Raw genomic sequence first — 13,101 nt, 5'->3', positions numbered from 1 at the left:
AGTGGTCACCGGGCACCCCCTCTCTCCTACTACCACAGCTCCAACTACAGGAAATAGAAAGGCAGGGAGCTTTCTTAAAGAGTTGGCACAAAATCAGAGCTGGTGAGAGAGGGTCCTTGAATAACCTCCTTTGGCTAGAGCTGACCCGCACTTGGAAATCACCAGTTAACGTCTACCTACAGAACTCTCTGCAGGCCTCTCTGCAGGCCCTCTGCCTGGCAGATGCCTGGAATACACCAATGGGCCATTTGATTTCTAAAAAAATACTAACAAAATCGACCAGGCTCATATCAGCTATAGAGGACAAGAACTTGGTTTCCAAGAGAGCTCACGGCTGGGTTGTACTTAACAACTACGATGTCCTAAAACCTCAGTCCTACCTCAAGGACGGATCCAAGCTCGAGACCAAAGAACATTTTTTAAAACTACGGCTGGGAGTCGGCCCGACCAACCCGTTCATGCCACCGTGGGAAAGAAGAGGGACTGATTACTTGTGCCGTTTTTGTGTGAAAGACCCTGAGACCTTGATTCACATTATATGCATATGCAAGAAGCTGGACGACATACGGAAAAGTCTGTTAAAACTACTATTTAAGCAGCATGGAGTAAGGTCCTGCAGACAGGCAGTGATGCTGTGTTTTAGTCCTTCTTTATTGCAGCTAAACTGTCGCCTTACAAAATTCTTTGACCTGATAGCTCAGAGACTGAAAATTATTTGCTGCCAACAGCAGAGACCAACCGAGACTATAACAGACTCTGAACTGGCCCGCTCCACCGGTTTTAACATTACACAGTACATAAAATTATCTTCGAAAGGCCTGCTATCCTGTATCAGCAGTGCTACTTCAATCGGAACAATTTTATGTCTTTTAGTACCAATGCAAGGTTGTTTTTAATCTTATACTCACTTTAATTGTTTATTTAATGTAACATTTTTAGATATCAACCTGTAATGCTCTGAATGCAATGGTTTTAATTAATCATGCATAATAAATTATTTACTTACTTACGCATTTACTAACTATCACAGCTCCATGTTTCCTTGCTTGCGCCAGTAGTATTGGGCCATGGTTAATATTAACAATGTATGTGTCTGCCAGCGGTCAAATGATGACTCCGTTGTGCTTTCTCAGTCCCTCCTCTTGTGTACTATTGCTGCCCCATTGTGTGCTTCTTTCTTTGACCTCTTTCTTGTGCTCTGTCTCATCTCTACAGTGCTACTATGCATCTCTGCTGTGTTCTTTTTGCACTCGTCCTTACTCCCTCTAGTCTGGAGTACTATGTCGTATTATGTCTGTTCCACCTCTTTCTGTGCTTCCTGTCCCTTGGTTGTGTTTCTCAATGTAAGCTTTTGGAAAGAGAGTGGGACAGGGTCAAATCTACTGCATTTGTAAATGCATGTTATTAACAGACGTGGATGCTGATTGGCTTCCCAGAGCTGGACCTTATCCTTCGTCCACCATTTTGCGATCAGGAATGCTTTGCGTAGACTAACTGTAGGTCCAAAGACCTTGTGGAAAAAATTTGCTGATGCCTTTGAGTTGAGGGATAAGAATGAATATACCATAGTATTAGGGGGAGCTGGAACAATCCTTAGAAGAGTAAAAAATATCCTTCTCCCAGAATAAACTGCTGTATTATTCATCTGATGGTACATCAAATGAGAATCTAAGAGGTACACACAGTACATTGCCTGTGGGAATGCCCTGTGCTATGAATGCTGAATGTCAGTAGTAGGGAGAGTGTGCTGCTATTGGCAGAGCTCTGTATTTAGCATTTTAAGGCAACTAACTCAAACAACAAAAGTAGACTGAGGCCAATGTTTGCCGCACTATGGGTAACCTACACAGGTTGTACAAATGACTGGAGGGTGTTAAGTGCGTTGTCTCAAAAGACGTAGTCTGCACATTTTACTGCAGGTTACATCAAAAGTCAAATGGGGCTTGACTGCCAGCGACATGACCACCGTCCTTTAATGATCTATGAGGCCCACACTCTCCAAGCTCCAAGGTCATGATTGGCCTGCCCAGATGACTCCCACTATATGCAATCCTTGGTCTGAATGAACGCAGCAACACAACACAGGGGCCAAACACTAGAGTCAGATGGGATTCGCACAGGCATTACTACCACTAAAATACAGTGCCCCATGTCTCACTATCTGTCTTTGCTGCGACAAGAACTTTGTGCTTGGGATTACTGAAAGCTTTTAAGAAAGGGCCGTACCCTGTGGAGTCCATTGTAGAGATGAACCTGCCATGTGGGCCCTTACTAGTTCCTGCCTCATCTGGCCAGGCTGATTTTCTGCCTGCAGCATGATTCTCCAGCAACATAAACTCTATCTTCACTACTCCACTGCCAGAGACTGACCACCTTAAGCCTCCATTTAACTTGCCGCTGCACTGGAACCACAAGCATCCCCTTGTTGGAGCCTCAGGCATGGTGAACGGGTTTCTTTAATGAACTTACCTCCATTCTGTGACTGTAATATATGGCTCACTCCCTCAGGATCAAGGTAGTGTCCATCTTAGAATGGAGTGGAAATTTGTCAGTCTTCACATTGCTAACCTTGTCCACATTTTTCTATTTATATCCCTCTTCTCAGAAATCTATTTTTATAAATGTGTGGATGGTTCCCATTCTTCTTGCATACTGACTGAAGTGCCAGATGTTTCATTCATTGGTTCAATTTTCATTCTTTTCTTTGTGGGGCTATTAGGGCTTGGCCTCCTCCTTGCCAGTAAAGTTCACACTTCTTTTCGGTCGTGCAGCCCATGACATGGGGCATATTATTTCTCCAAAGTCCCAGCCTCTTAAGGCATGGAATCTGAGCACTGTTGCTAAGTGAGTCCTGTGACAGCTACTACATTGATTCCTTGGTGTCACAGTTCCTCGTACAGCAACTATACCAACCATTTGTTTGTTATTGATACCATACTCATGCCAAGCTGTATGTCCCTGATCCTGTGACAAGATATAGGGCCAAATAATCATAACCAGAATATTGCCTGACAGAAATATTGTATCTACAATAACTTTTAAAAACATATCCCCCCAAGGGAGTTAATGATAACACATCTAGACAATATTTTTGTAAACAATACTTAGGACATGATATTTCTATGAAACTATTCTTTTGCTAATAATATTTTCACGTGGAAAACCTTGACAGCATTCCAGAAGTGCCATCCGAACTTACCAGCTGATGGTTTTCCCACAGCATGGTGATAAAGATTTTCTACCATAGCTGTCTGGGTGCTCATTGGGGTGGATCTTTTGCAATCCCCAACATAGGGTCTGGTGGCAATATTCCTGGGAGGTCCATGTCTTCTTGCAGATCCTCAAGTCAACTGATACATTTTGAGGTGATATCAGGGAGTGATGCATCCATGCCTGGCCACCTCCGCAATGCTGGAAATCACCCTGAAATCCAGTATGAAGGGTATTTCGTCCTCAGGAGTGTCATTAGGCTCAGTGGTTAAAAAGCACAGCTAAAGTATCCCGGTCATCAAATCCAGAAGCTCAGACATTTCCTCTTTCCGAAACCATCTCGACTCCTCAGAGGAAAGAATCACCGGCCTGGAGTAAAGTCTGGATAAATTATCTGATTGGGGAAATGACCTGTGGCACCTGCGTATATGCATAGCTAATTAAAAGGGGCAGCATGCACTTTTATTACAATTAAAAAAGGCAGAAAAGAATGACGGGATGGACTTTCTGGAGGGCTTGCTTCCTCATATGCTGTGCACAAACCTCTCATTACAGATTGAATTTCAGAGGGTCCACAGGATTAAATCCGATAAGCCCTATGGATTGCTTTACCCTAAGACCAATGATTATTTGCTACTTGATGTACAGACAGACTAGACAGGTGATCCTGCCTATGAGAAAGAAGGGATAATTCTGGTCAATCTATATTTTGGCAGGCTTTTCACGTGACATTAATCAGAAGAAGAAAGCATTTCCCACTCTGTCCAGACTCAAGAAAATGTACATCAAGTTTGGACTCCTGAAATCTGCTACCAATGATCATCACAATGGATAACCAAACAAGATAATTTGCTGACCAAGAGAACATACAATATTTTTTGGATGCAATGGAGGACTGTGACACATGGAAGTACCAGCTGAACATTGCAAGCAGCGGGGCCTGAAAACCAAAGGAATCTATTGACATGCAACCATGACTCCTCAGAAGACCTTCCCATGTGATGGGTGGCTCATAACAGTCAGGATCAAGATGTTTGAATTCAAACATCTTGTACAGCATTCAAGGAGAAATACAAATATTGTTCTGCACTGAAAGACAAAAGGCTTAGCATATCATTAACTACTTGATCCTGATATATCTTTTGCCTGATATTTAACCTACATAGTGGTATCTACTAACTGCTTACATCTTCGGCCACAGGGAGAAGAACCCCCCTATTGGGTCTGCCACCTAATGAGTCCCAGAATTACTTTAGTCTTTTTAGGCCAAAATGGTCAATCACCTTATTTTATCATTGTGAAACCCCAATCAGATTTAGACTGGGCTAGTCATCATTGTGACTCTTGTCCCTTTTTAACCAGGGCCCAGCCTGGGCTTTGGTCATTCTGTCTCCATCTACATAGCACTCGCCCCTACCCGCTTCCTCTCTCTCCCTATCAGTACAATTTACGTATTACATATGTTGTTCACTTTGGATCCTTTGGAAAGCTAACCTGACCTCCCTTTATTCTACTACAGATCAATGTCCCATCACCCCAAATCTGGAATCTGGAAGAACAGCCCGGCAGCAAAAAACCTATAAGATAATCATCACTGCCATCATCTTCCTTCTCTTTTCCTTTGCTTTCTTTCCCAGTTAGGTGGTCGATGGACCATCCATATTTTACCAGCCCAGCGCCTATTCCCTCTGCTTCATAGGATTTCATCTCAGGGAATCTTCACCTTTTTCCTTTTGTCCACATATGTGACCTTATTTTTGTGACCCACTGAAATATTATTTCTCTGTGAGTTATAGGCCCTGTTACTCATTAGCCGGAGTCCATCTGCATCCCCTTTTTTGTCTATTCACCCACTCCCACCATTCCTCCCTGGAACCTACCAAAACCACTGAACATGACATAATCAAACAATAATGTCCCCCCTCAGTAAATAGTCTAGAATAGTGTATAATTATTTGGAAAGATATTGCACTCCTTCACAACACCCACCTTTCACACTCTGAGTAAGTAATAACCATACTGTTCAAACCACACACTCCCCTAGTCCTTCATCCAATTGATCTAATAAATATGGAGGCACTTTGGTTTTCGAAGAGTCTTAACCTGCAAAAATCCTGAAAACCTGAACTGATCCTGAATACAGGTGTATTGTTGCGAAGATACATTACCAGGTCTGCAGGCTCATAGTAGAGTCTTTATAAGCTATTGATACTACTAAAGCCACTTCACTGTACTCAGTTGCAAGACTGATGGCTCAATTTGAGAAAGCGTAAGTTATAGTGGGGTAAGACAGGATCTGCTCGCTTAAGCTGCTGTAGTACAAACTTGGCCCACTTGATAGAGCCATTTTAATCAGAGAGTAACATGTTATGTCATCTTTGAAAACTCAAGTCTTGTACAACCCATGGCAGCTGGATCACTTTAGGGATACAAGGTACACCATTATTCCTTCTTCTGTTCATGTTTTATGCTCAAGACTTGATTTCTTCATAGTGTTGATCTCAGTACTTCTTGATGTTTCTGATTACTTTATACTTGAAGCCACTTGAAGACAAGTGATTCCACTCCCCAATACCGCTAGTAGTTAACCTAGATCACCTAATTCCCTAAGCATAATGGTGGCAAGTGAACATCACTAAATACAAGATTCCAGGTGACAAAATGTCTTTCCAGAGGTCATATTCATTCTTGTCTTGAAGGCAATACATATTCAGTTTCTTTTGCTCACATAATATAAGCAGCTAGTTAGGCCATCACAAAGGGGGTAAAGGGAATGATGATGAGAGATTCAGCCTTCTTAATAGAAATTGTAATACCAAACATACCCTTTTGGAACAAGAAATCAGAACGTTCATCTAGCAATACAATAGGGATCAAACCCCTGGACTGATGAGGTATTTGGAAAAAAATAATTTTAACTCACTGTTTCCTGGCTAAGTCTACAGTGGCTATATACTCATATGACAGCCCAACCTGAAGTGTGGGGGGTTCTCTCTGATACTTTTGAGATCTTTGAGGTTCAATATAAAGCTTCCCCCTTTCACTCCTCCTTTTTCTGCTAACAATTGAGGCTTTTAGGCAGCTATACACTAGTTCCAACTTGTCTAAGCTACCTGTGAGTACCTGTGTGTACCCACGTTAGAGTTTACTGAGGATGGATCAACTAGGCCTCGCCTATACAGATGAGATGGCATTACTGATGATTGCATCTCCCTCCCTCCTCCCAGACACCAACATTACCCAGGGCTTGGCTCAAGCACAACACTGGGATGAGGTTAAGGAATAAAAAGGGAACAAATGAAAACCCTCCTACAGGGGGTAATCATGACTGAGTACCTGCGAAGCAATGCTGCCCCCTCAGGACTCATTGTGTCCAATGAAACACAGTTCTTCCTTAAAGACCCCTTATTCAGAAAAGAATGGACCCTCATCGTATGCAATGCACACAAGATTAGTTAATACTAATTATCACTACTACAAAACGCCTTTCCGATGCCTTACTTCTCAAAATAAAGACAAGAGAGATCAGGATCACTATTTACAAAAAGAAATTAGACAAGATCAATAAAGAGATCTCAGAGCATAAAGATTTCCTATTACCGATCAAAATAAACTCCAGAAAGACCTAAAAAGGTTCTCACACAAACGGTCTATCCCTATATTAAGGATGATTACAACAAGAAAAATTAGACTGACGCAGACTCAATAGGGAGAAGTGACTCTGGATCAACAACTTCTGAAAATAGATGACTGGTCAAGTGAAAATTGCAAGTCCAATAGAAACAGGAGAGGAAGACGCAGACAACAAAGAGGAAGTTATCTCGATGCCAACTATCACCAACCACAAATATTGTTCTGGCCATGTAATTACGTCCCCTAACCATTTCCAGGTACTCCACCACAGCAACAAATACCTTTCTTCCACCCCTATCAACATTTTTTAGGGAGAGGTGGCAGGAGAAGGAGACGAGGACGAAGAGGAGGAAGGCGCGTCCAATGGCGCAACAAAGAAATGGAAGGAGCCAACACACTGAGCCGGACCCTGGACCTAAAGCAACCAGGCCCGAGCAACCAAAGAATACGATTGTCAACCTTTCAAATGAAACGCCGACAAAAGACCAAATAACAGTTATGAAAGAAGGACTAGGGTTCGTCAGCACTAGGACAAATGAGATGCGAACTGGCCGAATTTTTCAGAAAAATCCAAACAACCCGCTGATGGATACAGCAGACGGCTATACCACCTTGAAGAAGAAATCTTGTTTCAATCCTCCACCCTCAACATTAGCCCCAGAAGTGTGGGCTTTTGAAGAAGCAGTAATGAAAGATATAGAGAAACACCAACCCAATCAAACAACGAACTGGAACCTTTCAAATAAGGAGACCAGAGCACACAGCAAGAAAGACCACCTAGTGAGAAAACCAAGTGAGGTGCAATTGCCATACAGAACAAAGAAGATTACAGACAAGCTTGTCTATCCTTACTGTAGGACAATAGGCATTAAACCATTCTCCCTGCTGACCTCATCAGCAGAATACAGAAGAAGATTAACAGCAGAGTGGAGGAGGCAAGCGAAAAAGGCTGGATAACAAAAAAGAAAAATACTTTCTTATCATTACCAAACCTAGAACAACGCGGTTTTATACTACCCCAAAAAATCCACAAAGGAAGGATACTGTCACCTGGAAGGCCATTCGTGTCCACCATTGGTTTAATACTGGAGCCAATATCTCAATGTACAGACGGGTTCCTGAGGCCATTGGTAACACTGGCCAGATCCTACATAAAAGACACTTAGCACCTACTGACCATTCTACAACAAACAGAGTATGATCCTGCAAACAAAACATTATTATCCCTTGATGCGGAGGCATTATACACAGGTATCCTACAGGAAGAAAGTCTACGAGTCATTAATGACCTCGTACAGGAACAAGACTGGAGATGGATAGCTCCTATCAGTTGGATTATAGAGCTAGCTAAACTGGCCCTGATGGAGAACTTCTTCAGCTATGAAAACCAGATCTATCTATAATACCACAGGACTTCGTTGGGCAGTACCGTTGCCCCAAGCATAGCCTGTCTGTACATGAGCTGGTTCGAAGATCAGAACATCTGGACCAATAACCCTTTCAGAGACAAAATATGTCTTTGGAGGCGAAACATTGATGACATTTTGGTGATTGGGCATGACAACAATATTACTAGTGAAACATTCAACACATGGCTCAATGAAAGAAACCCATACCGATGCTTCACTATGACCTGCAACAATCGACAGGCGTCCTTTTTGATGTAAATATTATCGCAGAAGACAGTAAATTGAGCACTTCACTCTACACAAAACCCACAGATCGTAACAGCCTGTTACATTACAACAATGCTCATCCTCGAACACTGAGCGAAAACCTACCAATAGGCCAATTCTTACGAATTAGATGTAACTACTCCAATTCTCATGGCTATAAAAAGAAATTAACAACCTTTTTAAAAAAACTGAAAGAACGTGAATACGCAGAACGTTTTATCTGTAAAGCACAAAAAAGAGCTCATAACATCTCTAGAGAGGCCTTACTTGAGACCATGACCAAACCCGAGCCAAAATCACTGATCTTTGTAAGTACATATAATTTATCATCTAAAAAAATGAAACGCACCACTGGCACATTTTAACATCTAACCAACTGATGTTTGACAAACCACTCTCCTCTTTCAAGAGAAATAGAAGTTTCAGAGATAGAATGGTAAATAGTAGCAGTACACAGGGTAATACAAACCACCAGACAACGCTGTGGGACTTGACCCCCGTCACGGTACATTTCCTATGAGGGAATTGCTCAGTCTGTCCCTTCACACCTCATACAAAAATGATTGTCCTCAGACTTACCACTCCCCTGGAACAGAGAGTACATAAAAATTGCAACAGTAGTAATGCAATATGCATCATCTCTTGCCCCTGGGACCTTAAAAATGTTGGTATGACTACCAGAAAAATTAAAATTTGCATCAGCGAACACAGAAGTACTATAAGATACCAAAGAATGACAACCAAACTTACAGTCCATTTTCTGGAAATGAAACATAATGACACCAACATATCCTGGTCAATTATAGAGAAAGTAACCCCACAGACTTGTAACAGTAAAATACTCCTAAAAAAAGAACAATGGTGGATGTATAGATTGCAAACACATAAAAGAGGATTAAATGATTATATCCCCTGGAACCAACAGAATTCTGTATCTTACAATGCAGCACCACCATCCACCTATACGCTACATACAGAATATATGCAGACACCTTCAGTTTTAACCACTGTTCTACAATTTGGCAACAACTCTCCACTTAGGATTGCCTGCAATTATATTATATGCTTTGTGAAGGTTGCAACATGAGGGGCTCTCGGTTCCTGATAACCCCCACCAATAACATTTCACCTTTACAGCTCATAGGTCCAACTCTGGGCCAACTACATTCACCATAATACCTCCCTTCAGCACTTCACTAAAACGGAATGAGATTGGTCTAGATGTACTCCATGATCAGCACTCCCGGCACACCCTCTTTCTGTAGTGAGGAGCTCGTCTTGCACGTAGGCATGCCTGAGATGGCCCCTTGCATGTGGGCACGGCATAGACAGAACGCTCTGTCTTCCGGCCCTCCCACGCCGAACCGGGCATAACCATGAAGACAGGTATTCTGGCCTCCGCCTTCAGGCGAGCCTCTGCTCTGGACGTATAGGCGCGCTGCTAGCAAATATAGGCGGTGCCATGAACGGAAGCAAGGCATCTTGCGAGTACTGATCGGTGGTTCAGGCCTTATCTCAAGGGTATTTAACACACGCTGCTACAGTCAGCCTCCCACCTCAAGCAGAAGAGCTGAGCCGAAGTTAGGTATGCAGAACGGATGAGACCTTTGACTAAGTAAGCCCGTTCTACACCTCTCAGAACCTGCTGGTGCAAGACGCTCTCTACTTGATTTTGCACTCTACCTCTATGGGGGGGACGCTGGATTTAATTGTATTACTTTCCTTTCCCCCTACTCTACAGAATGAGACTACAAGGCCTCCCTCTCTTGACTCCGTGAGAACGCATGTCTCACTCGATTTGGGTGGGTGGCTCTACTCCTATTTTTAAAACATAATCTCACTTGGTGATCACGCATGGCAGACTACTCAGTGTGAAAGAGCGTCATAAACCCACACGCTTTACTATTGTATACACGATGGCATACAACAGAAGCACATAGTTTCTGGTTGAATAACGCACTGATGAACGCATGCATGCAATTGTGTACAATTGAGATCACAAACTATGGTATGGTCCTTTACATACATGCCTTTATGATTTAAAGATTGGACGCACTGGTATGAATCCCTATTCCGGATGCAGAACGTCTGTACTCGAGAATGCAGTATCCTCATCTGCACATGATGGTATGTACACTGTATATTTTTCATTACAGGTAATTCCCAACAGTGGCAAGTACACCTTTTATATATTATGAATGATAATTGAATGCTCTCAGTAATAACCACACGTTTGTCACGTCATTAGGGGAGTGACCTTTTCGCTACCCACCCTGACGAAAGCCCAGTACCTTGTATAGGCCGGTAGAACAGGGCTAAAACATGTTGGTGTTTTAGGGTCATAGGACCATCACATCCTCACACCCTTATAATATATTTTAGCCTTCCTTTACACTCTACTAATACAGGATACTTTAAGAGTGGGTGAGGAATTTCATCTTTAAAGTTACTCCCCCAGACACCCTATCATCACAAGTGCTCCCTGTAATATGGTTGAGCCCACCCTGTACTTTAGGAGTCGGGGTGAACCTGATGATGAAGCATGCCACTGCTAGAGTGGGTGAGAGTTATTTAAAGAAAAACATAATTTTCCCTTCCCACCTCTAACAGTTGGTGTGCCATCATGCGTCGTACCATTGGTCCTACTTTAGTTTCCATAGGACCCGGTCGCGCTCCAGATGGGATACTTTTTGTTCCACAATAAGGTGTTGGAGAATTTATGATCCGGTATTTTGTTGACAATGTCTGATTGTTGAGGCTTGGACCCAAATCTTTGATCTCTTTTTCGTCTCTGATTGAAGGTTTCTCCAACATTTTTTCAATACAAAATTAATTGGCAGAAAAGCGAGATTCTGCCATAATCTAGATGTACTACCGAGTGGTTATGGACGACCAGCAGTTTAAATGGTTGTTAAAAAAATCTCAAATACCTAGGAATATTGGTAAACAGAAGCTTCAGAAAACGGTCACTCATGTTGACACAAGCTTTGTTCGCTGACAAAATGCTTTTGTTAATAATGTGCAAAGTTGTGGTAAAATTAAACATATGTTTAAATGCGAAATTTACAGTGGATAATCATAATTAAATGGTATGAGCCTGAAAATGAATAAAAGTGCTGTTTCAAGTTAGCCTAACTGTTGATGGTATGTTGTCTTAAAAATAATGCATTAACACTGAAAGGTCTGTTTTTCACATTGAATAGTTGTTTGCGTACAATGTTTTTATGCATATGTTGCACTTTTCCAGAGCCCTTCTGTTAGCTTGTGAATAGACTCTAATTATGTATAAGACAACTGATAGTGAGTTCTCACCAAGAGAAGAGGAGGTGACCAGAAGGTTGATTCATCAGGGAAGAATTGTCTGGACCACAAAACATCAACGATGTAACTTTTAAAAGTTCAATGGCTGAAAGCCTATTGTGACCCTATAAGAAAATGGGGAGTTTGTTTATTACCAGGAATTTGCTGATATACTACTGGAGGATGAAGAAGATGGAAGAAAGTAATGTTGCAGTCTAGAATTTGTGTGTTTATATTAGTGCGTGTTCCTAGAGTAGGTTAGGATTTCTTTTCCCAACTCCCTAAATGGAGACTTGCTTTTGAGTTACTGATGCCTTTTCTTCATGAAAGCCTGCCTTAGTTAGATTTAACTAAATTGTTTGCTGATATATTTGAGCAGAGAATACTTACCAGCTTATAGGACACAGGCTTCCTGCTTGCGCATAGATCTCTTTCTGTCATCAGAGCTTTTCATTGGGTCTCTCAACTGATACCTTTTTCTCTCGTTATTCTAACTTATTTAGAATAGGACATTTCTGCATGGAACACACTTGTTGTATTGTTACTATATATTTACTGTGATTCAGTGTGTTGGGCGCATCCTAATTTGTTTTGCGGGACTGCCGCTCCTATGGCGGGCGGTCCCTTTTGCACCAACGAAGGCAGGCGGACTTTGTCCGCCCGCCATCGTAATCGGCCCCTAAGTATTATTATAATATATTAATTTAGTCATTTAAAGTAGCAATCATTAGAGGGTCAAGAAGATAGGAGAATGTTCTAGGGTACGTGTAAGAAGGAGTGCTCAAGTGTATATATATGAGTCAAGAGAGCTCGTAGTAAAGTAAAGGGCATATATTTACAAGACTGTACAAAACTAATAATCAATAAACAGTTAGATGCAACCTGGCCACATGCAAATTATTCATTTGAATTTGAGAGTTTCCTTAAGGCTGTAAACAGGTGTAATGGGGAAGGGGAAATTGGTCCAGGTGCGGTAGGGGGTAGCGTTGACGTTTCAATCCGGCCTATCTGCAAAAGAGGGACTTTAATACCTCAGCTATGTGGATCTTCCTCAGGACAAGGGGACGGGTGAAGTGACCCTCTTCTCTCTTGCAATGCTCAATTGGAGTCCAAAACCTGGTTACACCAATGCCCGTAACGTGGCAAGGGCCAGCTAAGGACAAATCCCGTTATTCAGTTAATATAGACCATGGCGGTGGTTCCCAAACTATCCATGGAACGTAATACTCAGGCCCGTATTTCTGGCAAAAGTAGGCTGAAAGAATCAGGCAATCAAGGGCAT

The sequence above is a fragment of the Lissotriton helveticus genome, chromosome 4_1 (genome assembly GCF_964261635.1).
Source record: "Lissotriton helveticus chromosome 4_1, aLisHel1.1, whole genome shotgun sequence".
Classification (NCBI taxonomy): Eukaryota; Metazoa; Chordata; class Amphibia; order Caudata; family Salamandridae; genus Lissotriton; species Lissotriton helveticus.
Note: the sequence above shows the minus strand (reverse complement) of the source record.